Source organism: Chlorocebus sabaeus, chromosome 18 (assembly GCF_047675955.1).
Source record: "Chlorocebus sabaeus isolate Y175 chromosome 18, mChlSab1.0.hap1, whole genome shotgun sequence".
NCBI lineage: Eukaryota > Metazoa > Chordata > Mammalia > Primates > Cercopithecidae > Chlorocebus > Chlorocebus sabaeus.
In genome coordinates, this window is record NC_132921.1 from 40,484,246 (window position 1) to 40,510,026 (window position 25,781).

Consider the following 25,781-nt stretch of genomic DNA (forward strand, 5'->3'; position numbering starts at 1 on the left):
ACTGGATAAAGTATGGGAAGTTGGGTCACAGCTGATAAAGGATTAGGCAGGAGACAATCATGTGGAAACTTAAAAACTGAGATATAGAATTATATTTTATCCATGGGATAAAAAAATTAAGTTACCTTGACTAGGTTCTCAGGTCAGCATTCTTACGAGGCTTGTACCAATTTTGTTACTATAACCCATAAAAAGATGGTGTTTCACATAGGACTATGTCCTGTAGAGTTTTAAAAGCCAAGTAATGGATCTTTATCCTGCAGGCAATGAAGGAGAGAAATTCATTAAATATTTGTTAAAAGAAATGTAACATGATAATGATGTTTTAATGCATATATTCAATAGCAATGCTAAAAAATAATGGCAGGAAAAAAGCAGAGAAAAGTGGAAAAACAATTACATGATGAAAACGATGTCAATTAAGTGGTATAACAATTGATATGATGTAAATTGAGTGCACTTTGAGGGCAGTAGCCCCGTAAAGATTGGTAACTGCTATTGTCTGAATGTTTGTTTCCCTCCAAAATTCATGCTGAAACTTAATCCTCAGTGTGAAGGTATTAAGAGGTGAGGCCTTTAGGAGGTTATCAGGTCATGAGGTCTCTGCCTTCAGGAATGGGATTAGTACTTTCATAAAAGGTCTTGAGGGCCAGGCGAGGTGGCTCTTACCTATAATCCCAGCACTTTGGGAAGCTGAGGGGGGAGGATAATGAGGTCAAGAGATCGAGACCATCCTGGTCAACATGGTGAAATCCCGTCTCTACTAAAATACAAAAAATTATCCGGGTATAGTGGCACATGTCTGTCGTCCCAGCTACTCAGGAGGCTGACACAGGAGAATTGCTTGAACCTGGGATGTGGAGGTTGCAGTGAGCCGAGATCATGCCACTGCACTCCAGCCCGGAGACAGAGCAAGACTCTGTCCAAAAAAAAAAAAAAAAAAAAAAAAAAAATGCCTTGAGGGAGCCTGTTTGGCTCCTTTTTGCCTTTCCACCGTGGTAGGACACAGTAGTTGTCTCTTCTTCTGTGTGAGAATGCAGTAAGAAAGTGCCATCTTGGAAGCAGAGTAGTTCTCACCAGACATTGAATCTGTTGGCGCCTCGCTCTTGGACTTCCCAGTGTTCAGAACTGTAAGAAATAAATGTCTGTTATTTATTAATTATCCAGTCTAAGGTTTTCTATTATGACAGCCCAAACTGACTAAGACAATAGTGTACTTATGAAATTCCCTTTCTCTAATTCCAATTAAACCTACAACGTAATCATTTTTGACCATTTAAGATAGATTAAGTTTAATAATTTTGACTTTGTCACATCTGTCTAGCAATTTTGGAGAACAATGTGTACAAAATCCATAATTTTATATTGTATAAAATTAGTCAAATATATAAAGGTAATTGCAATTTTGAAATACATAGATTCTTTGGAGAAGATGATTAATCATAACGTATAAGTAGGCAAATTTAAAGAGCACCTGCTGGAATACAAAATCTTATCTCTAGTCAATATTAGCCATTTTAATTAACTTAACTCTGTTCTTCCTTTGGCAAAAGAATGCCTGGTTGCAGCTCCATGAAAAACAGCACAGATTTGTTGCCACTCACATTTCTTACTCTAACTCTTCCTTGAAACATTAACTCCTGCAATTAAGATTGCAGGCATCAACATCGTGGGTAAAGGATATTAGCTACTCCAGGTGTGTCAAAAGATGCAAACAGACCAGATGTTCTATTCTAAGTCCTGTTTTTATTTAAGGCTGGTGGCTTTCACAGGTAAAATTACGGTGGCCTGAGGCTGTTGTATTTTTTTTACTCACCTCATAGTCCAATTAAAGAATTTTTCAGAATTATTCAACTCATTTTTTTTTTGAGATGGAGTCTCACTCTGTCACCAGGCTGAAGTGCACGATCTCGGCTCACTGCAACCTCTGCCTCCCAGGTTCAAGCCATTCTCCTGCCTCAGCCTCCTGAGTAGCTGGGACTACAGGTGGGCACCACCTTACTCCGCTAATTTTTGTATTTTTAGTAGAGATGGGGTTTTACCATGTTGACCAGGATGGTCTTGATCTCTTGACCTCATGATCTCCCTGCTTCAGCCTCCCAAAGTGCTGGGATTACAGGCTGTTCAACTCTTTCTTAGTCTTGCCAACTGAACTTACTCCACTAGTGGCCATGTATCAAAAGTTGACACTCTAACTTGACATACTATATGGATAGAAAATGAGTGGAGCAAGGAAGATACTGGCAACATTGTTGGGAAATGATATGAAAAGAAAGGGAATCTATACTGACACTCAAAATTCTTTCTGAGGAAGGGAGGCTGTGACCACTTACATGGTAATTATGTTCTCACTCAGAACCACGTTCATCCGCCAGTCTTCTCCTTCTACCCTCTAAGTCTCACTCTCTCCCTCCCTCCTTTCTTTCACCATTCACTCTCTCTAATACCTGCCTGCTGGTTTTCATACATAGCCACAGCCCCAAATTTGTGACACAGCATTGCCACTTTCTCGGTGGTGATTCCCACCCACAGCTCTTAGTCATGTTATTCTCTTTCTAACTTGTTTTCTAGTTGAGTATTGCCCTAGGAATTCTTCTTCATGCAAATGTTTAGATTGCTCATTTAATCAGTATAGTAGTCTGACAACTCACGGCAGTTTGCAAATTTGGATTCTGAGATTCAAAGTAATTTATAATCCAATGTAGCATGTATTTTGGTGTGTTAAGAAATAATATAACATGGCAAGACCATTTTTAAAGAATCAAATGATAATTTAGGCATAATAATGTAGATTTTTTTTCTGTTGTCATTGGCATTCCTGACATTTATAGTCTTCTTGCAAAGGATCAAAGAATGCGAGAGTGCTTCAGCACTTTGGCCTAAAGATTTATTTGACAAAAACATGTGATTTTAAATTACTACCATGCTCTCCTCAGATGAGTAGTGTTTGCCTTCTTTGTACTTTGTGTTTAGTGTTTCATTTCGGTACTAAAGTTTCCATGCTTAAATTCATCTCTAGATAAAATGTGTGTACAGTTGGGGGGAAACGTTTAAACAATAAGCATTCTAGTAGTTTCATGGTCTGATAGCCATGTGCAGTTGTTAAGATTGCAGGAGGCAAACTCGAGAATCATTTCCCAAACTCAACAGTCTGAGATATTATTTTGTTTACTTAGCTAGTGCTGTTATTGATCAACTTCTCTAAACTCAGTGCAAGGTTTTATTTGATATTGGAAAACCTGACCATCAGCCACATGAAGTTAAAATCTGCATTCTTGTTAAAGGGAGGACATACACCCTCAGAGTAGCTAGTTAGAGGAAGGGGAATTGAGCAGGGGGAGATCTTTCCTGAAAGTGAGAGGGCTTAATGTATGCCCAAGAACCACAGAAAGAGCTCCAAAATGGTGGCACGGCTCCAAAACACCACAATATCTATGTGAAAGATTTAAATTTTTGTTGTTGCTGCCATGAACGCTATATTTCCCAAAATATTTTGTATATGTAGATATTTCATGGAATGGCTTTGATGGAGAGCCACATCAGGAGATTGAGCTCCATGTTGAGCATGAGCACAAAGCCTAAGAAGGAGATACACCAAGAGATGGGCATTATAACGCTGTTCAAGCTTGGCTGGAGGGGAGACACCAGGCCAGAGATTCTTAGGAAATTGCAAAACCCTGGAATTTTTGGAAATTACAAGACCTTGAAATGTTCCCAAAGTCTTAGAAAAGACATGAGGCATCTCATAGAATGGAGGGTAGGGAGTGGGTTAACTGAGCTTGCTGTTTTTTATTCTCATTAGATACGATGACCTCTGTTAATATTTAAGTTATATTCCATTTTTGTGTGTATTCCCAATGATGTTTTAGGTTAAAAAAATGTACAGACTGTCACAGGATGAGTTTTCTCCTTTCGTTTATTTTTCTGTTCATGTTTACTTGAATCTATCTATGATTGTTTAAAAATGTGTCAGTGCTATTTATTTGAATAATTCTCCTGGATATTCAAAACTCGTCAATCATTCCATTATTCTTATTTATTTTTTTCTGCTTCCCTGCTCCTTCTTTCCACGCTACTTGTCTTATCCAAAGCATATAGCTTGGCAGTGCTCTTTACTGAAGTCCCAATTGACAATAAGTACATACAATTAGCCACTTATTTGCAGATTTAATTCTACCCAGTGGAATTAAAGTTGGTAAATTTCCTTATGTTCAAAATTTTAAAAAAAATATTTTTAAGTTCTTTTATATTGTGAGAAGTTATTAGATCACTTTAAACCTGCATATTATAAAATGGCTTAACCATCATAGACTGTATTTCCAAGGCACAGGCAGGGTTCCATTAAACTTGTGAACCTAGACAACCTTTAAAAAAATAGATCATACTTTCCCAAAGTGAACCTGACTTTGAATACTGACTTTGACATCAAGTGGACCATAGAAACACAGACTGATGGAGCTGGCAGGAAACTAAGAGATCATGTAATCCAATTTTTAGATAAAGATATTGAGTTGTTAAAACACTTGTCTCAAAGTACACAGTTAATTAATGAAATAGTTTAGACCAGAAACTGTGTTCTCTGACTTGCAACAAAGGAAGTGAACAGGGTTTAGTAGAAACACTGGAGTTTTTGGAAGAACTTTATCTATTGTCCTCCTTATTATGATCCTATGATATGAGTTATATTAACCAACAGGCATTAGGTGGGCACTTATAGTTCAAGTTCCAATAAAAGCACTCTGGTACATTTTTAAAATTATTCCAAAAGAGTTCCCAAAATGAGTATATTATTTAAACTTGCTTACAACTTCCCATGATTGTTACTTTAAAAGAGAGACTAATACCTCTTGGAAACATTAATTATTGTATATTTAATAAAATTAGTCACATAAACCTAGAGTGATAGCTCATGAGATAGCATACACTCAAACCATATCTTTAGACCATCTTGTTAAATGGGCCCTCCAAGTGAAGGAAAATGTTACTTGCATCTTAAGCAGTGCTGTGACATGTCATTGTTCTCGGAGTAAATTGTTAATCTACAAGATGCTAGCCTATATGAAGCCAATGCAAAGTCAAGTAAACACTTGTTAAGTCCCAAGTTAGTGGGTCTTGTTCCACACAAGAGTTTCTGACACAGAGCCCTAGAATGAGAAGAATCTGAGAATGCAGCATGCAAGGATATCATTCATGGAACTGATCATATTGCACTGAACATATTGGAAGCCCTTCATTGATGCAGATTATGCAAAAGAAGAAAATAAATTATATATATATACACACACACACACGAAAATTTGTTTGAATAGGCAATTTACCTAAGACCAAAAAGCAGAAAGATCCAATCCTTCCATAGTACTATAAAATTTTATTTGTCCGGGTTACTATTTTTCCCACTGTCAGATTCGTTGATCTGTATCATGGGTTCCCTTTGCTTCAGTCCTTTGCTTGTTTTGAGCTGTCTATGGTGCTTACCTCCAACCTTGAAATAAATTTTCTGGACTAATCGAATCTGCAGTTTCATAATGATGTGGAGTCTCTCGTATAAACCAGGTACTTCTCTTCTATCTTGCCACTATCTCTGTACAGACCTAAAGTTAAATGAGACAATCCTCTCTTCCGTTCTCCTCCACAATGCTGTCCCATGTCTCAACCTCCTAAGACTCTTTCTCAACCCAGTTTCGCTGTCACAGCTTCTGATTAAGTACATAATCAAGCAGAAGTTACTGTCATGAGGAGAAGTGTTTGGTACAGCGAAAGAATATTGAGCTGGGTGTTAGAAAGTCTGGTTTCCAATATCGGTCTAATGCTGAGACATATGACCTTTATCAAGTCATGTGAAATCTTAGAAATCCGTTTTCTCATTTATGAAAATTAAGATGATGTCATATTCTTTATATTACCCCCAGAAGATGATCACAAGACTTACATGAGATGATAATGCTAAACATCCATGGAAAATAATTGTAATAATCCATATTTGAAAGATATTTCATGTTTTAGTCAAGATAATCAATAATTATGCTCTTTCTTGGAGTTTTCTTAATTCTATCAGATAGAAAATGAAGTTTTAATGTAATCTTAGAGCAAACTATTTATTCACCTAGTAAATAAATGAATACTAAAAGAAACATGATGCCCTGAGAACTTAGATGTTTAGAGTTAAACTTAGAAGTTAGACATGTTGGGACTAGGAAACATAATAATTAGATAATAAGAGAAAATCAGGTATTACACACTGCTTTCTCTTCTTTTCCAGGAAAATGGCATTTCATCTCTTAGGAAAATAGCCACTGTGTGGGTGTGAGGAGAAGTAGTCTTTCATACTGAAAAAAAAAATGAACAAAAATGAAATTGAAAGAGAGGTAAAAAATAATATCATAGCATTAAGAAGAAACACAGGAAGGAATGACAGAAGACAAAAAGGAAGGAAAGAGGGAAAGAAGAAGGAAGAAGGGGAGGGAGGAAGAAAGGGAAATGAAAGGGTGAGTGGCACAAAAGAAGAAAAAAAGGAAGAAAAGGTGAAGGAAAAGGAGAAAATGAGGGAAGGAGAAAAAAATAAGCTATGCATTAATAAATTGAGTCACTGGAGTCACTCAACTTTTCTAGACTTGATTTCTTTAACAAATAAAAGGACTTGGACTAGAAGATAGCTAAGATCTTTTCAAAATTTGGAGGAAGTTCTTCCATTTTAATTCTCTTTGAACTCCATGGAACCATGAGCTACTCACTTTGTGAAAGCAAACGCTAGAAAAAACACTGTTATGAAACCTCACTCTGCAATATATTTTGTGACAAAGAAAAGAAATAGACAGTCAAGGATACTTCTGCTATACAGTAGTGTTATATACAGAACACTTTTTGACCTTATTAAAAATTATCAAGTCTTTCAACACAAGGCTAATGTGTTGAATGTGGCTGTTGAAGCTGTCTGTTAACTATTAAACTAAATAGAACACCATTTCATGCCTGACTTCCTTCAGCTATATGAAGATTGCTGTGGCATGTTAGAAAAGGTAGTGGGAACTCAAGGAAATAAAAAGTTCCTCTTTGTGATGGTTGACAGTCTCCTCTGATTTAAAATTCTTTTAAAAAGAGCACCGATCCCCGACTCCTGGAAGCAGCACATTTTCACAGATGACACTGCCTACTTGGGTGATAGCACAATTGTTTGTCTTCCTCAGAACAAAAAGGATAGGAATAAAATGAACTGGTAACGCAGAGCTTCACAGATAATAAACACAGTGATAATACACTGGCCTTGGGAAGCAGGCAGTTTAATGAACAACTCTTGATTTCACAAGACCAGTTTGAGCAAAAAAGCAAAACTGAAAATCAGGTAGGACAAAAATTCCCTCTGTCACTCCAAGGTTTCACTTTTAATCTCTCTTTCCTCAACTTTTCCTCCCCTTTACTCCTTTTTGTTTCTTAGAATCCAATAGTATCTTACCCTGGTTTCTTCTGTCTTACTCTGTTTTCTTTTATTATGAAGTTTATCACTCATTAAGACTGAAGGGTTAAGAACATACTATGTGGTCTCTCCTGAGATTATCTGATTGCTAAACAGAATACCAGCAAGAGCAATGGGGTAAATGCGACATGACATAATAAATGTACATAGGACTAGAATCTAGGAGTTCTGCCTTAGGTAGCTTTATGACCCTGGGCAATTCACTCCTCTGAGCCGTAGTTTTTTCAAATGAAATATGATCTAGAATACTTTATAATTCAGAAATCAGTCCTTTGGGCAGAGTTTCACGACTCAATGGAAGAACACATGGGAACATTTGGAAAAACTTGAGCAAGTCTCATTTCATTTCTACTATCATGACACAGGCCTTTATATTCTCTCACAGATGAGGTGGGTTGAGTGAAAGCAAATATAAGCATTATCACTTACTTGCAAATATAGGATAATCCTTTTTATAACATCAACCTAAAGGTGACTCATGACTTAGCAACATCGCTACGTGGTTGATACATGGGCCACCTTTATCTCCCTCAGGAACAACCGGTATCACTGACTGAAAATAGTGAAAGCGCCCACTCTTCTTTCATTTTCTCTTGGCAGTGCCAGTAAATCACTTTAAGCATGATTCCTGCTGAGCTCACCTACACCTGACAAAGTAATGGGACAATATAATACAGTGAGTCCATTGTTGGTATCCTACAAATTAAACAACATAAGTTTATTTTACAAGTTCATTTAAATAAGGCCAATGAATTCCTCTTTATCTCTTGAGAGAGGCTAATCTCAGGATAAATGGCTAGCAGGAGTAAGAGAGCATTCCCAGCAAGTATCTCAGCAACTGGAATAGTCAGAGTATTTCATGAGAGGGGATAGTCTGTGATAAAAGATGAAGCTAGATAGGGGAAACGGTGCACAGTGACACAGAAAAAGACTTTTTCCACTGCCAAAGGGAATTTCATACCAAGGCTGTGGCTGATATTTGGGAAGACATAGGGGACTTTTATACTTGAAACTCCTTAATATTCAGTGACCTTTAGAAGCAGATCTGATAACTAGTGCCCATGAGCAGGGCTGATACTATTGGTTGTACAGTGTATGCATGGTACACAGGTACTCAGTCAAGGAGGAGGTAGATAAGACTTTAAATCCAGTCAATACTGTACTTACCAAGCTCTGCATCTCGGTGTAAGTTTGTATCTGCCCTGGGGATGGAGGATCATGTACCTCTCTAATTGCACAAAGATGCCCTGTAAGTTAACAGGAGCCCTGCCCCTCAGAATCACTCAGGAAGCTTGTTTGTCAGGTAGACTGGTTTATTCCGTGTCTATCTTAGACACCTACAGGAGTCCTCTGCTTATCCATGGTTTTTGTTCCCATGGTTTCAGTTACTTGTGGTCAGCTGAAGTTTATAAATATTAATGAAAAATTCCATAAATAAACACTTCCTAAGTTTTGAATTGTGGATCATTTTGAGTAGTGTGATGAAATCATACAATGTCCTTCTCCTTTCCACTCCATCCTGCCCGAGATGAGGATTGTCTTTGTCCAGCATGCCCATGCTGTCTATGCTATCTGCCTATTAGTCACTTAGTAGCTGTCTCATTTATCAGATTAACAGTGTAGGTATCTCAGTGTTTGTATTTAAGTAACCCTCATTTTACTTAATAATGGCTCCAAAGCACAAGAGTAGTGATGCTAGCAATTCAGATATGCCAAAGAGAAGTTGCTAAGTGCTTTCTTTACATGAAAAGGTGAAAGTTCTCAACTTAATAAGGAAAGAAAAAATATAAATGCTGAGGTTGCTAAGATCCACATAAGAACAAATCTACTATCCATGAAATTGTGAAGAAATGAAAAAGAAGTTAATGTGTAGTACATGTTGTCTCAGTACTATTCATAGTTTCATGCATCCACTGAGGGTCTTAGAATGTACTACCTGTGGACAAGGCGAAACCTTGTTCACAGGGAGTACTCCAGCTTAGACTTACTGAGTTAGACTCTTCGGAAATGTGGTTCATGTGATTATTATTTGAAGAGCTATGCAAATTACTCCAAGAGGCGGCCAATTTTGTTAACTACTGACTCACAGCATCAACCGATATATTTTCTCAACACTGCTATTTCCCTAATACACAGTCATAAAGATAAATAATATATCTCCATCTCTATCTGTATCCCTATTAACTCTATATCCATCTGCCTTCTACTTCTAAGAACCCAAGACATTACTATCTGCCAAGAACCAAAGACACAAAATTAGGTTACTCTAGAAAATATGCTCCTTTGTTGTGAATAATAAAAGTATCAGGATTGTTTTTCTCTTCATAGCTCTTCTGCCTTCTCCTCATACTTCTTTCAGAGTGGTGCAATAGTATTAGATCTGCATTCTCTTTGAGAGGCACATCGTACCATAAAGGGCTTAGCATGAGAGAAGAACCTGGGGAAAAACCATCATGGCTGGATGCCTTATTCTGTCTCTCATCCTGACTTTAAAGAAACAAGTAGAAGAAGTTCCTGAGGTTTTAGCTCTTTAAAGAGATCCTCAAGACAGGAAAGTCCAAAAGGAATGCAGAACATTGTTGGAATGAAAAATTGTGCATCTACAGGTAATAAGTCCTCAGGAAACCAATTATGCCAACAGGAGACTATAGTGAACAGATCTGATTGAGTCTGCAAAATGAAAGTCTAATGATCTTGTAAACCCTTACTTAATACACTTGTTTCCAAATACTCATTAGCACAATTTCCCATGCCAAAAACTTCCTACAGATCAGTATAGAGATAAATAAATCATTGTAGATCTTTGTGCTTTTCAAAATTTCCAGACACAAATGGTCACACTATTAAAATACTTATATACTTTTTAAAATGTCAAATAACTCAACATGAATCATTTCATTGTTCTCTTTGGCTTCATCTATCATGTCCATATAAAGGATTCCCAAACATGTCATCTTAGACTTCCCTCTCTCATGGATTACAGTCTTATATGTCTTCTTACAGAAGAAGTGTACATTCTTATCTATATGTCTTATGTGTCTTGAACTCAGCATATATAAAAGCTGAATTCATCGTCTTCACTATCAAAATATTTCCAAGTTCGTATTCTCTGGCTGTGAGACAACATGTTTTCTTGTTACTCCTCCCAAAATCCCAGTCAAATTTTACTGTTTTTTCTCTTTATCCTTTCTACATCCAATCAGGACTCAAGACATGTCTTCTATCATGGTATTTCCTAAATCCATTTCTTTACTTCAATTCTCAGTACAAGTGCCTCTATCCAATTTTTGATAACCTCAAGCTCAGACTTTGATAACTATTCCTAATATGTTTTCTTGTTTTCAGACTCTCAATGATCTAATGTATTTTAGACAGCAATAGGTAATTAGTATTATTAAAGCAGACCCTTCTACTGTAACAAACAACAACAATTATTGGAAACTTTCGAAGTTCTCTATAAAGTTGATTCTAAAGGAGTTGGAACTACCTTTCCAACTTTACCCTACACAAAATTTTTCACATTACTTAAAATTTTCCAAACATGAGTAACATTTTTCTACCACTACTCTTTCATTGCTTTCACTCATTGACCTGCCCTTTCTGTATCTCTATTCTCTATTGAAGTCCTTTTTATCTTTTAATACCAAACTTCATCCTTTCTCTACTGTACTTTTCTTCATCATCTCAACCAGAATGGGCCTTCTCTGGCCTCTGCACTTAGTTCTTATCTTACCAATTGCATGTATGCATTGCTTTGAAATGCAGATATTTACGTATATTACATCTTTCTTACAGGGTTTTTCAGATCAGCATAAATGGCATTTCCCAAAAAGTAGAACTAACTAGAAATAGAATTGGCCCCTAAAGGAGGAAAGGAGTTACTGATCACTGGAGTTATTCACAAACAGAAGCAGAAGCTATAAGTGCTTATGATACAAATATTAATGAGGCCATTTAAGAATCATATAAAGGTGAGACTAGATTATCTACAATAAAAGACATTATACATTGATGTTAACGTTATATTTTGCTGACTATATGAACTTCCATTCACAATTGCTTCAAAGAGAATAAAATACCTAGGAATTCAACTTACAAGGGATGTAAAGGACCTCTTCAAGGAGAACTACAAACCACTGCTCAGTGAAATCAAAGAGGACACAAACAAATGGAAGAACATACCATGCCCATGGATAGGAAGAATCAATATTGTGAAAATGGCCATACTGCCCAAGGTTATTTATAGATTCAATGCCATCCCCATCAAGCTACCAATGAGTTTCTTCACAGAATTGGAAAAAACTGCTTTAAAGTTCATATGGAACCAAAAAAGAGCCCGCATCTCCAAGACAATCCTAAGTCAAAAGAACAAAGCTGGAGGCATCACGCTACCTGACTTCAAACTATACTACAAGGCTACAGTCACCAAAACAGCATGGTACTGGTACCAAAACAGAGATATAGACCAATGGAACAGAACAGAGTCCTCAGAAATAATACCACACATCTACAGCCATCTGATCTTTGACAAACCTGAGAGAAACAAGAAATGGGGAAAGGATTCCCTATTTAATAAATGGTGCTGGGAAAATTGGCTAGCCATAAGTAGAAAGCTGAAACTGGATCCTTTCCTTACTCCTTATATGAAAATTAATTCAAGATGGATTAGAGACTTAAATGTTAGACCTAATACCATAAAAACCCTAGAGGAAAACCTAGGTAATACCATTCAGGACATAGGCATGGGCAAAGACTTCATGTCTAAAACACCAAAAGCAACGGCAGCAAAAGCCAAAATTGACAAATGGGATCTCATTAAACTAAAGAGCTTCTGCACAGCAAAAGAAACTACCATCAGAGTGAACAGGCAACCTACAGAATGGGAGAAAATTTTTGCAATCTACTCATCTGACAAAGGGCTAATATCCAGAACCTACAAAGAACTCAAACAAATTTACAAGAAAAAAACAAACAACCCCATCAAAAAGTGGGCAAAGGATATGAACAGACAGTTCTCAAAAGAAGACATTCATACAGCCAACAGACACATGAAAAAATGCTCATCATCACTGGCCATCAGAGAAATGCAAATCAAAACCACAATGAGATACCATCTCACACCAGTTAGAATGGCGATCATTAAAAAGTCAGGAAACAACAGGTGCTGGAGAGGATGTGGAGAAATAGGAACACTTTTACACTGTTGGTGGGATTGTAAACTAGTTCAACCATTATGGAAAACAGTATGGCGATTCCTCAAGGATCTAGAACTAGATGTACCATATGATCCAGCCATCCCATTACTGGGTATATACCCAAAGGATTATAAATCATGCTGCTATAAAGACACATGCACACGTATGTTTATTGCAGCACTATTCACAATAGCAAAGACTTGGAATCAACCCAAATGTCCATCAGTGACAGATTGGATTAAAAAAATGTGGCACATATCCACCATGGAATACTATGCAGCCATAAAAAAGGATGAGTTTGTGTCCTTTGTAGGGACATGGATGCAGCTGGAAACCATCATTCTTAGCAAACTATCACAAGAACAGAAAACCAAACACCGCATGTTCTCACTGATATGTGGGAACTGAACAATGAGATCACTTGGACTCGGGAAGGGGAACATCACACACCGGGGCCTATCATGGGGAGCGGGGAGGGGGGAGGGATTGCATTGAGAGTTATACCTGAGGTAAATGACGAGTTGATGGGTGCAGCACAGCAACATGGCACAAGTATACATATGTAACAAACCTGCACGTTATGCACATGTACCCTAGAACTTAAAGTATAATAATAATAAAAAATAAAAATAAAAAAGAAAAAAAAAGAAGTAAAAAGAGTTCGTGTATTTTAAAATGTATACTGAATATCAATTACACATAAGAGATAATGCTAGGCACTATAGGTGAGTAGTTAAAAACATAGATATTTTCATTTGCTTTTCCTTTTGTAGAAAAGACAGGACTCCAGTAATATGGTAGACTACAGACTGCACTGATCCTGCCGCTGACACAATAAAAATCCTGGACTATAACTACAAATACAAATACATACACAGTTTCTAAAATTCATCCAAATGTCACAAAAGTGTAAGATATTCTTACGCAAAAAGTGAAAAAAAAAAAAACATAGTAAAATAAGAACTCAAAGAATTATAAAGGGAACTTGAAGTTGGCTTTTGCCATTTGACAATTTGCTGAACTTTAGATCCTATAGACGGCTCTTACAGACAGAACAGAAAACAACAACAGTAAGTCCCGAATCTACGCTAGTTTAGAGTCTAAAAGGAGGTGCCTACACAACTACATCCTCACTGTAAGTTGGTATGGTAACCAAACCCTTTTCCCATCCACCTTGAGGGTCATAAAAGTAAATGCTTCTCAGCATTGATGAAGAGCAGAATGGAGAAAATATTTACTGAAACCAGGACATGCAAGTCAGTCCTTACATAGATTTATATCCCAAATTCATACTATTCATGAACCATAAATACCTCAGGCAAAAAACTTAACTCTGAGTGTCACTAGGCTGGTGGTACCTTCAGATATCCAATAAAAGCAAAAGCAAATCTCTGGAAGAAACAATCTTCGTCTGAGGCCTCAAATAATTTCCTCCAAGAAATATTTCAAAGACAAAAATACATTTTTTAAATATACAGGGTACCATGAGCAAGAACCAGCAGAAATGAACAGAGGGTTTTAAAAGATCTGTAAAGATTTCAGATATAGAAATAACTAGAATGAGTTTACAGAATAACTATTTACTTTTAAAGCAACTTAGATATCTAATGTGAGACTATGGTAGAATGAAGATTATGGTGAATTCTCACCCCTAAAAGCAATGATCAAATTGGTCCAAATGGTCAAAACAACCATTTTGCAGCTCCAGCAATTTATCAAAGAAAAACAAAAAATCCTGAGCATTGGCTAGTCATGAAAAGTTGCTAGAACTTTGAGTAGGAGCTGCAGAGTCTGCAATCCTTTTGCATGGAGCTGCTGCCATCCACCCTGTACCAGCTCCAGCAACAAAAACAGTAGAGTTACCAGTGTGGGCTGGCCAGGAAAACTAGGGCTATGTCTTCCAGCAAGAGTAGGCCCAATTTTAAATGGAGGGTGAACATGCACAGTAGTGTTGTCAGTGAAAGTAACAAACTTGCTACCAAATGAATGAGAAAAACCTACAGTTCTGGGAGCCGAAGTTTATGATGCTGATGGAGGTGGGCAGTGGGCCATCATATATTTTATGGGGTGATCCTGTGAGAGCCACAGAAGAGAAGAGAGAAGCTCTTCACACATTCCTGGTTGACTAGCTTTGTCCAGTTAACAAAGCGCATTTATATCAGGCAAAGAAATAAAAAGAATGATCTACACTGCTCAGGGAAAAATCAGCCATTATAAATTTAACTCCAAGGGGACACAGATAATGAATTTAGCAGACAAAGATTTTAAGCACTTATTATAAATTTAGTAAAAGAATTAAAGTAAGCTCTATTGAGTGAATTAAAGGAAAGATGTGATGACAACTTAAATAACAGGAAATTTCACTAAAGAAATAGAAGCATACAAAACCAAATGTACATTCTAAAGTCAAAATAAAATATAACCAAAAGCAAAACAACTAGGCATTAGGGAAAGTAAAAAATAACTGCTTAATTTTAAAACAAAATAAAATGCAAGCTTGAATATGTGCAGAGAACAAACATCCTTAAAGAGAAACACAGATTTTGCAGCAGCAAATAGAAATTCCAGAAATTAAAAAAATACATTATTTGAAACTTAAAACTTTAGTGTACATAACAGAAGAGAGTTATCAAAGCGGAGCAGGGATCTGAGAAATTATCAAGAATAAAGTAAAAGGAGGCAGAATGATGAAAATATAAAAGGAAACTAAGATGCATAGAGCATAGAGAGAAAAATATCTATGTTTATTCCAGAGAAGAAAAGAAAAAGTGGCAGAGACAATATTTTAATAAAAATGGCTGAGAATTCTCCAGAATCGAAGAAAGACATCTATATGTGTGTGTGTGTGTGTGTGTGTATGTGTGTGTGTATCTGTATATATATTTAACAAATCCAATAAATACTAAACAATATAAACATGATAGAATTAAAACACAAAACTCCAATAATAAAAAGAAAAAACAGCTAGGGAGAAAGAGAGAAAGAGAAATCATCTTCCAGGAAATAACACACTGACAGCTGACATCTCATTGGCAAAACTAAAAGTTAAATACAGCGGAATAATATCTTCAATATGCCCAGAGAAAAAAGGAATGTCAACTAAAAGTTCTACGCTGAGTAAAAATATCTTATGATAGCAATATGAAGATATTTTCTGAAACATGTAAGCTGAGTTTACATCAACAGACCCTAACTAAAGATAAATAAATAAATAGTAAATAGTATATAATGAGCAAAGTGATAACAGATGGACAATCAAATCTGAGATGAAAAAAATGATGGACACTAATGTGATAAATTTGTTAGTGAATTTAAACAAACATTAACTGCTTAACATAGCCATGTTTGATGATATTTGCTTATAAAATGTACAAAATCTCGCGCCTGTAATCCCAGGACTTTGGGAGGCCAAGTAGCCCAGATCACCTAAGGTCAGGAGTTCGAGACCAGCCTGGTCAACATGGCGAAACTCCATATTTCTGCTAAAAATACAAAAATTAGCTGGGTGTGGTGGTGCGTGCCTGTAATCCCAGCTACTCGGGAGACTGAGGTAGAAGAACTGCTTGAACCCGGGAGGTGGAGGTTGCAGTGAGCTGAGATTATACCACTGCACTTCAGCCTGGGAGACAAAGTTAGATTCCATCTCAAAAAAAGAAAAAAATAATGTACAAAATCATGAAAAAATAAGTCAGGAGATGGCTAAAAGTAGTTTATATGTTTTTAAGTCCTCTATTATTTAGAAGGATGCTAATGACACTAAACAATTTTAGACTTTTCCTAAGTAAAGTATGTTTGAATTTCTAGGGTAACTACTAAATAAAGCAATACAATACTTTCCAGTTGCTAGCAGAAAGCATGAAAGGAAACAAATTAATCTCAACAATTTCAAAAAGCAGAAAGGAAGGAAAACATGGCACAAAATATTTTGGAAATGGGAAGCTTGTAATAAGATGTTTGATCCAAATTCCAATATATTAGATATTATATTCCAATTAAAGTAATAAAAACTTGGTTAATTCGAAAAAATCAACCAAACTGAAAAGAATTCAACCACCTGTGATTTGTAATAAGTTTAAAACCTAATGATACAGGCCGAGTGCGGTGACTAGGTAAACAGGAATGATTTTCCTATCACTATATACTTTGAAGCAAAAGCATTACTAGATATAGGTAGTTCATAATATTAATAATAATAAGTTGAATTCATTCCATAAGTAAAATAATTTTTTTTCTTATTATACTTTAAGTTCTGGGGTACATGTGCAGAACGTGCAGGTTTGTTACATAGGTATACACATGCCATGGTGGTTTGCTGCACCCATCAACCTGTCATCTACATTAGTTATTTCTCCCAATGCTATCCCTCCCCTAGCCCCCCACCCCGCAACAGGTCCCAGTGTGTGATGTTCCCTTCCCTGTGTCCATGTGTTCGCGTTGTTCAACTCCCACCTATGAGTGAGAATATGCAGTGTTTGGTTTCCTGTTCTTGTGTTAGTTTGCTGAGAATGATGGTTTCCAACTTCATCCATGTCCCTGCAAAGGACATGAACTCATCCTTTTTTATGGCTGTATAGTATTCCATTGTGTATATGTGCCACATTTTCTTTGTCTAGTCTATCATTGATGGGCATTTGGATTGGTTCCAAGTCTTTGCTATTGTGAACAGTGCTGCATAAACAGATATGTGCATGTGTCTTTATAGTAGAATGATTTATAATCCTTGGGGTATATACCCAGTAATGGAATTGCTGGATCAAATTGTATTTCTAGTTCTAGATCCTTGAGGGATTGCCACACTCTCTTCCAAAATGGTTGAACTAATTTACACTCACACCAACAATGTAAAAGTGTTCCTATTTCTCATATCCTCTCCAGTATCTGTTGTTTCCTGCCTTTTTAATGAATGCCTTTCTAACTGGTGTGAGATGGTATCTCACTGTGGTTTTGATTTGTGTTTCTCTGAAGACCAGTGATGATGAATTCTTCTTTCACATTTTTGTTGGCTGCATAAATGTCCTCTTTTGAGAGTGTCTATTCATATCCATAGCCCACTTTTTGATTTTTTTCTTGTAAATTTGTTTAAGTTATTTATAGATTCTGGATATTAGCCCTTTGTCAGATGGATAGATTGCAAACATTTTCTCTCATTCTGTAGTTGCCTGTTCACCCTGATGATAGTTTCTTTTCCTGTGCAGAAGCTGTTTAGTTTAATTAGATCCCATTTGTCAATTTTGGCTTTTGCTGCCATTGCCTTTGGTGTTTTAGTCATGAAGTATTTGCCCATGCCTATGTCCTGAATGGTATTGGCTAGGTTTTCTTCTAGGGTTTTTATGGTTTTAGGTCTTACGTTTAAGTCTTTAATCCATCTTGAGTTAATTTTTGTGTAAGGCATAAGGAAGGATCCAGTTTCAGTTTTCTGCATATGGCTAGGCAGTTTTCCCAACACCACTTATTAAATAGGGAATCCTTTCCCCATTGTTGGTTTTTGTCAGGTTTGTCAAAGATCAGATGGTTGTTGATGTGTGGGGTTATTTCTGAGGCCTCTGTTCTGTTCCATTGGTCTATGTATCTGATTTGGTACTAAGTACCATGCTGTTTTTGTTACTGTGGTCTTGTAGTATAGTTTGGAATCAGGTAGCACAATGTCTCCGGCTTTGTTCTTTTTGCTTAGGATTGTCTCAGCTATGTGTGCTCTTTTTTGGTTCCATGTGGAATTTAAAGTAATTTTTTCCATTTCTGTGAAGAAAGTCAATGGTAGCTTGATGGGAATAGCATCAAAGCTATAAATTACTTTGGGCAGGTTGGCCATTTTCACAATATTGACTCTTCCTATCCATGAGCATGGAATGTTTTTCCATTTTTTTGTGACCTATCATATTTTCTTGAGTAGTGGTTTGTAGTTCTCCTTGAAGAGGTCCTTCACATCCCTTGTCAGTTGTATTCTTAGGTATATTTTTGTCTTTGTAGCAATTGTGAATGGGAGTTTACTCATGTTTTGGCTCTCTGTTTGTCTGTTATTGGTGTATAGGACTGCTTGTGATTTTTGCACATTGATTTTGTATCCTGAGACTTTGCTGAAGTTGCTTATCAGTTTGAGACATCATTTTAAACTTAAAATATAACTAATAATGCAGTCTCAATATGTATAGAAATAATTGAGATATCTTCAAGAAGAAATTGGCAATTCACAATCACAATGAGAGATGACATATGTTTTATATAAATCATAAAGAGTTATTGATTTAGAAGAGTTTAATAGTATAATTAGTATATACTGGAGCTACTGAGATATAGATGATACTGTACACCAGTTACAGAACACATAATATTTTCAAGCTCACTAAAAATGTATAATATAAATAGCATGCAACTATAAGTAAAACCAGAGGGAGAGCTATAGCCTTAAAATACTTATAGTAGAAAATATAAAATGTTAACTCTAGTGAACCAAGTATCTATCTTAAGAACTTTTAAAAAACAGAAAAATAAATCTTAAAAGGACAGTAAACAGGAAATAGTAAACATAAGTGAAAAGACAATGAAATGGAAAATAAATATGCAACAAAAGGATCAACAGTTTTTTGAAAAACTGATAAAACAGAGAAACCTTAGTTACACTGACAAGAGAAACAAATAAACAAAAACATAATAGAGACAAATGAAAAAATATGAAATATAAAAAGGAGAAATCACTACAGGTACTGTAGATATTTAAAAGTTGTTAAGGTAAACAATAAACATCTTTAGACAATAAATTTTAAATATTAGATGAAGCAAACTAATTATCAGGAAAATATGATTTACGAAAACTTCCCCCAAAAGAAACCAGACTTGTTCTATAACCAAAGAAAAACAGAAGGACAAACATATTTTCACCAAAAAACTCTTAGCCTCTATATCTTCATTGATGAGTTCTATAAAACAAATAATTTCAATTTTAGATATATTATGCAATTTTATGAAGGTAGAACAGGATTTCTCACTATTAACATTTTTGACCAGATAATGATCTGTTTTGGAATGCTGTCCTGTACAATACAGGATATTCATCACCATCCCTGACTTCTACTCACTAAATGCCAATAGTACCTTCACCACAAGTTGTGACAATCAAAATTATCTCTGAGTATTGCCATGTGAAACCTGGGAGGCAAAAATAAGTCCCAGATGAGAGCTGCTTGTCTAGAATTAGCTTTATACAAAATCTTGGCAAGGAGATTATGTGAACGAAAAATATGCCCAAAATGACTTATAAACATAACTAATATCTAAGGCAAATCATTAATGAACTGAATATAACAAGATATGAGAAGAATGAAAACTATGACCAAGTTGGGTTATCATAACAATTAAAGATTGATTTGACATTAATTAATTTATATTAGTTACAATTAATATGAATTACTGAACACAATTAAAAATAATTATAGGACCTCTTCAAAAAATCTGGAGGAATATCTATTAAAGGTCAACATGTATTCACGATGAAAAAACTCTTGGTCAACTATGGAAAGAAGAAAAATGTTTAACCTGATACAGGTATCTAGAACGGAAGACAGAGACAGAGAGAAAGAAGAAGGAAAACCTCATAAAACAAATTTGAGCACTATCTAGTTAAATGAACCATGCTCATGCCCTACAATAAATGAATAAAAAAATGCATTGAAAGCATTTTCTTTGAAGAGAAGCCTTTGTGATACAACTTTTATCACAACTTCTATTTAGCCAGCATAATAATGAATTTTAAAAAATTAAAATAAAAGGCATAAAGTTTGGAAAGGATAAAGGACAATTATTGGTAATATGTTTGTTGTATTAAAAAGCCCAAAAGAGACTGTAAATAAAATGTTTACATTAATAAGAATATTTGACAAGATTGCTGGCACAAAATTATTCCATTATTCCACAAGAAAATAAATTATATAACTATATGTCAAAAACCACTACCTGGAAAAAAAGAAAAATCTAAAAATTAGCACTTACAGTAGCATCAAAAATATGAAGTACCTTAAGACAAATCTACCAAATGTGTTGCAAACACTTTATGAAGAAAATCATAAAACCTGATTGAGAAACACTAGATGAGACCTAAATAAAGGAAAATTATCTGTTCTTGGATCCTACATTAGGAGATAAAATATTGTAAATATTTCAGTTCTCTCCCATACTGACCTATAAGTTCACTTTACTCCAATCTAAATTACAGCAGACTTAACCATGGAATTTGACAAATTGATCCTAAAATATGTTTGTAAGGACAAAGATCAGGAACAGTCAAATGTTTTAAAAAGAGTGATTGAGGTTGGGTACTCATTATCTATCACAACTCATTATAAAGCTATGGTAAATAAGGCTGAAAGACGTTTCACCATATTATGACCCTGCCATCTGGACTTGCCACAGAAGAAAAACAACATGGAGCATTACTTATAAGGTCTTTCGATGCTTCCGCCCAGAAATGAATGCCATTGTCCAAAGAAAAGACTAAGTCACATGGTCACATGCTTTTGCTTAGCTTTAAAGAGGTGAGGAAGTGTGATCAGCCTTGTTGTCCCCTGAAAGAAGAGGTGTCCTGGAAATATTGATGGGCACTAGTAACATCTATCACACCAAATGATGTCCAGTCTATGGATCAATGGAAACTGTCATACACTGTTGGAGAAGGTACAAATTGGTACGACTAATGTGATAAAAGTTTGGCACTATCTAGTTAAATGAACCACGTTCATGCCCTGCAATGCAGCAATCTCACCCATGGTTCTATACTATAGAATACTTCACGTGTACCAGGAGAAATTGCACATGGGTCTACAGAATCATTGTTCACAACAGCAAAAATTTGGTTGTAAACAACAAAAAATTCATTCACAATATAATAGATAGTAAATTATGTATTCATGCACATAATTTCTATAGAGTAGTGAAAGTAAATGACCTAAGTCACCCAAATTAATGTGGATTAATACAACAAATATAATATTGAGGAAAGAAAAATGCCTACAGCATGATTTAATTCCTATTAGGTTCCTAAAAAACAGAACTGTAAAAATATGTAAATATACACCATACATATATATGTATGTATACTTATTTATATAATTATAGGAATATATTTATATTTTAAAATATATACATAAATTTATGTGCATATATTTGTATATATGTAATAATTCATTTGTAAATATTTTCATTGGTAGAAAAGTTGTCCAGAAAAGAAAGAGATTAATTATCACAAAGGTCAGGATGGTAGTTGTCTCTTGGGGTAGAGGTAGGAGGATGCAAATGCTGATGCATGCAGGGGCTTCTGCATAGTCTTAGTAATTTTTTTTCTTACCTGGTTGTTCTTTGAAAGTTGCTTGATTTATTATTGTCCCTCTGTGTGCATATAGGTATGTAAAAAGAAAACTTTAAATATGTGTAGGAAATATGTGCCTTTTTAAATAGAGAAAACAATTAAGAGAGCAAGAATAAGCACTAGGCAATATGTTACAAATAATACCAAGTGAGAGTACAGTCGTTCTAAAAATGTCAGAGAAGGTTGAGATGATTATGGGTTGCATTGGGCCATAATTGTATTCATGAAGGAGCTATGACTTGGTTGAGGCATTGAAGTAGGATAAAATTCTAATAAGTGGAGGGAAATGGGGAGCTTGTTAAATGGAAGTAGTGTAAGAAGCAAATGGCTGAAAGATAATTTGGTAGATAGTGAACAAGCGACATAGGCTTGAGTGGTTTGTTTGTGTAGAGTAGTGGCATTGTCTTGTTTCCTTTTTATCCATCAGTTATTGATTACATTTCTTCTCAGCAAAGTATATATGAGGATGGTACAAAGTATATGTCATTGCAAAGGTATGTGGGTTCTCACTTATTCCTTAAGCTAAAAACATAGATGACAAAAAGTGTAATAGTTTCCCTCACAATATGCAGAAGATAGGCAAAGTAGAATTAGAGTATTAGAACAGGATAAAAGAGAACCTTAGTCTTCCTAAAATCTTTGAAATCACATTGCAGCGATGAACACACCAGGGTGATTGGAAGAATGGGCAGTGCAGGGAGGTGCTGGTGCCTGAGATGTTGGTTACTGATACGATGAGACAAGCTCAGAAACTGAAACTATTTAGAAATTTTTACAGTTATTCAATGGAGTAATTTAGAATTTTTAGCAATCTGATGGAGTAATTTGGTGTCGATTGAATGAAATAATAATAAATGGGGGTTGAAGTTACATGTCAGTATTTTATTCATTTTATTTTGTCTATGAATTTCCAGTATTGGTCAGTGACGGGCAGGCAATTTTATAAAAAAGAAAGAGATCCTTCAGCACAGATTATATGAGAAGTGGCAATATTAGTTTATCCAGACATGATGTCTACCCTGCAAAAATACTTTGATGGCTAAAGTCGACCAAGAAAAAAAATGAATATAACATTTTTGTAGCATTTCTGCTAGTGAATACAGTGATATCACCTTTTAAAAGATGAATTGTTTAATATATTCTCACACAATATTTTGGAAAAATGACTTTCCCTTGTCCCCACACCTATATTAGGCAATCAACTTTCTTTCTGACTGCTCAAAAGAAGGCATATGTTTTAGATATTATCTGCCATCCCTAAACTCTTAAACTTCCACCATTCCTGTTTTATCTGAATCTCAGCACATACTAAAGGATGCAGAACAGAGCAAGAGAATTTCTAAGTCATATACTTTTGATTTTGCCATTTCCCTGCTCTCAAATCCTGTTTTTGTCCTCATTATACTGAGAACAATTTTTTTAGTAGCCAAAGTACTTTCACACATCCTCTTCTTTCTATATCTACTGCCACTATCTTATCTGCAAATGTCATTATTGCTAGCTCAACCTTCTAGAATAACCACCAACATTAATTCCTGCCTACAAATCCTGCTATTATTCTTTGTCCCATTATAACTGTCAGATTTATTTTCCTAAAATGGAAATGTAATTCTAGACTGTGAAGCTCGAAACCCATCAAGGCTACCTACTCACTTGCTATTGATAAAGCAAAGTTCCTCACACTTGGCATTTGCTATTCTCCACACTATGATCTCAACTGATCTTTCTAGTGTCATTTACGATTGTTCCTCATCACATAACATATGATGCATTAACGAACCAAATGATGTTCTCCAAATACAGCATAATCTGTGAAGCCTTTCCTACAGTCTTCAGTACCATATGCATCTCCCTCTTTAAACTCCCATATTCTTCTTTTCTTCCACAGCACTGTGCTTACTAGACCACTTACCTTACTTTACATTATGTTAGAGTTATCGGTCATATAGCACACTAGAATATGAATACCTTCCTGGAGGTGTTAAAATCCTCATATTGCCTGCGATGGAGGTTCCATGAATAGGAGTGCCTAATGTGTGGAAAATTGAATTCCTCACTGCATATGAGGTAGACCTAAGCCTGCTCTCACCCATAACCACTTTTCCACTGCTATTGTCCACTCCCTGCAAATTTCCAAAATTTGCAGGCCCATATATGATTTAGAGCTTGTTACTTATGTATATATTCATGCTGTTTTCTCTGGCTAGATATGCTTTAATTTTCTGTTGCTTATACAAATCCCACTTATCCTTCAATAACCTAAGTTCCAGCTCTACTATCTTCCATAGTTTGAGAGTGTGAAGTGATTTCTCTCTCCACAATCATTTCTTATTTCTAGTATGGCAAATTAATATTGAACTAATATACGAAATCACATATATCTCTTTTTCATAGTCATTTTGAACTTGTATTTTCATCATTTGTTATTGTTAAAAGTTTGAGGTGCCTATGACTTGTCTGCTATATAATTAATAAGACAGATATATAGGTGGCTGGGCACAGTGTCACACCTGTAATCCCAGCACTTTGGGAGGCCAAGGCAGGGAGATCACTGGAGCCCAGGAGTTTCAGGCCAGCCTGGACAACATGGCGAGATCTCGTCTCTAGAAAAAATACAAAAAGTAGCCAGGTGTGGTAGTGTGTGCCTGTGGTCTCAGCTACTTGGGAGGCTGAGGCGAGAATCAATTGAGCCAGGGAAGTCTAGTCTGCAGTGAGCTGGAATCATGCTGCTGCACTCCAGCCTGGGTGAGAGGGTGAGAGAGCAAGATCATGTCTCAATTAAAAATAAATAAATAAGTAAATAAAAAGCAGATGTAGGATGTAGTAGCTAAGAGTGTGCACTGTGGATTCAGGTTCCTTGGGTTTAAATCTCAATAATGCTATATATTTGTAGCATGGAAGTTTTGTATCTTTCATGTGTCTCAGCCTTCCCTATGTGTAAAATGGAAATATTAGTTGTACTTAACCTCATATAATTGTTGTGAGGATTAAATGAGGCAATGCAAGTGAAGCCTCTAGAACAGTGCCTGTTGTTTGGTATGTGCTAGGAAAATGCCGCCTGCCATGATCATTCCTGGAGAGTAAGGGTTTTGCTATTGTTATTGTTTTCTGTTTTATTTTGTTTTTCTGTAAGAGCACACATTTGTTCTACATATAGGTATTTAGTACCCATCATGCTCTAGTGCTGTGATATTTACTGGGGATACCAGGGTGAACAAGATAAAGCTCATATTCTGCTTTACATGTTTGAGCTTGCTATTTTCCTCAGTTCCTGCCAACCTTATCATTTGAACATAAGAGGCTTTAGTATTTATAACATCATGAGGCTTCCAACCTTCCTTTACTCCTATCCTCCCAGTGAAGGAAAACAGAAAAATCCAATAAACATGAATTAAACTCCTAAGGAGGCAATATGATCTAGAGAAAAAGTCCAGACTTTGAAATAAGAAAGACTTTAGTTCATTGTTCAGATCTACCATTTACCTGATGGCTAGCTGAACTCACTAACTTTCCTGAGCTTCAATTTTCTACTCTTTAAATTCGTATAATTAATCCCACAACTTAGGACTCTTGTGTAAATCAACTGAAATATATATTTAAAGTCTCTGGCACATAGTTACACACCCAATGAAAGCAAAATATTATTGTTTTATGGAAGAGTATATATTTGTTACATATATCAGAGACTTCTGCAATAGAACACCTTAGAATACCTTCTACATATTCTGCTCCACTAAAATTAGATTTAATTATTTAAATT

General features: G+C 35.7%; 1 long non-coding RNA gene across 1 annotated transcript in view; it reads right to left on the reverse strand.

Moving 5' to 3' along the window:
- Positions 1-939: 939 nt before the first annotated feature.
- Positions 940-25,781, reverse strand: part of LOC140708993 (uncharacterized) — a 60,738-nt gene continuing 35,896 nt past the window's right edge. Inside the window, exon 5 of the long non-coding RNA XR_012089304.1 lies at positions 940-1,128. This is a non-coding gene — a long non-coding RNA (uncharacterized lncRNA). The remainder of the gene's footprint in view (positions 1,129-25,781) is intronic.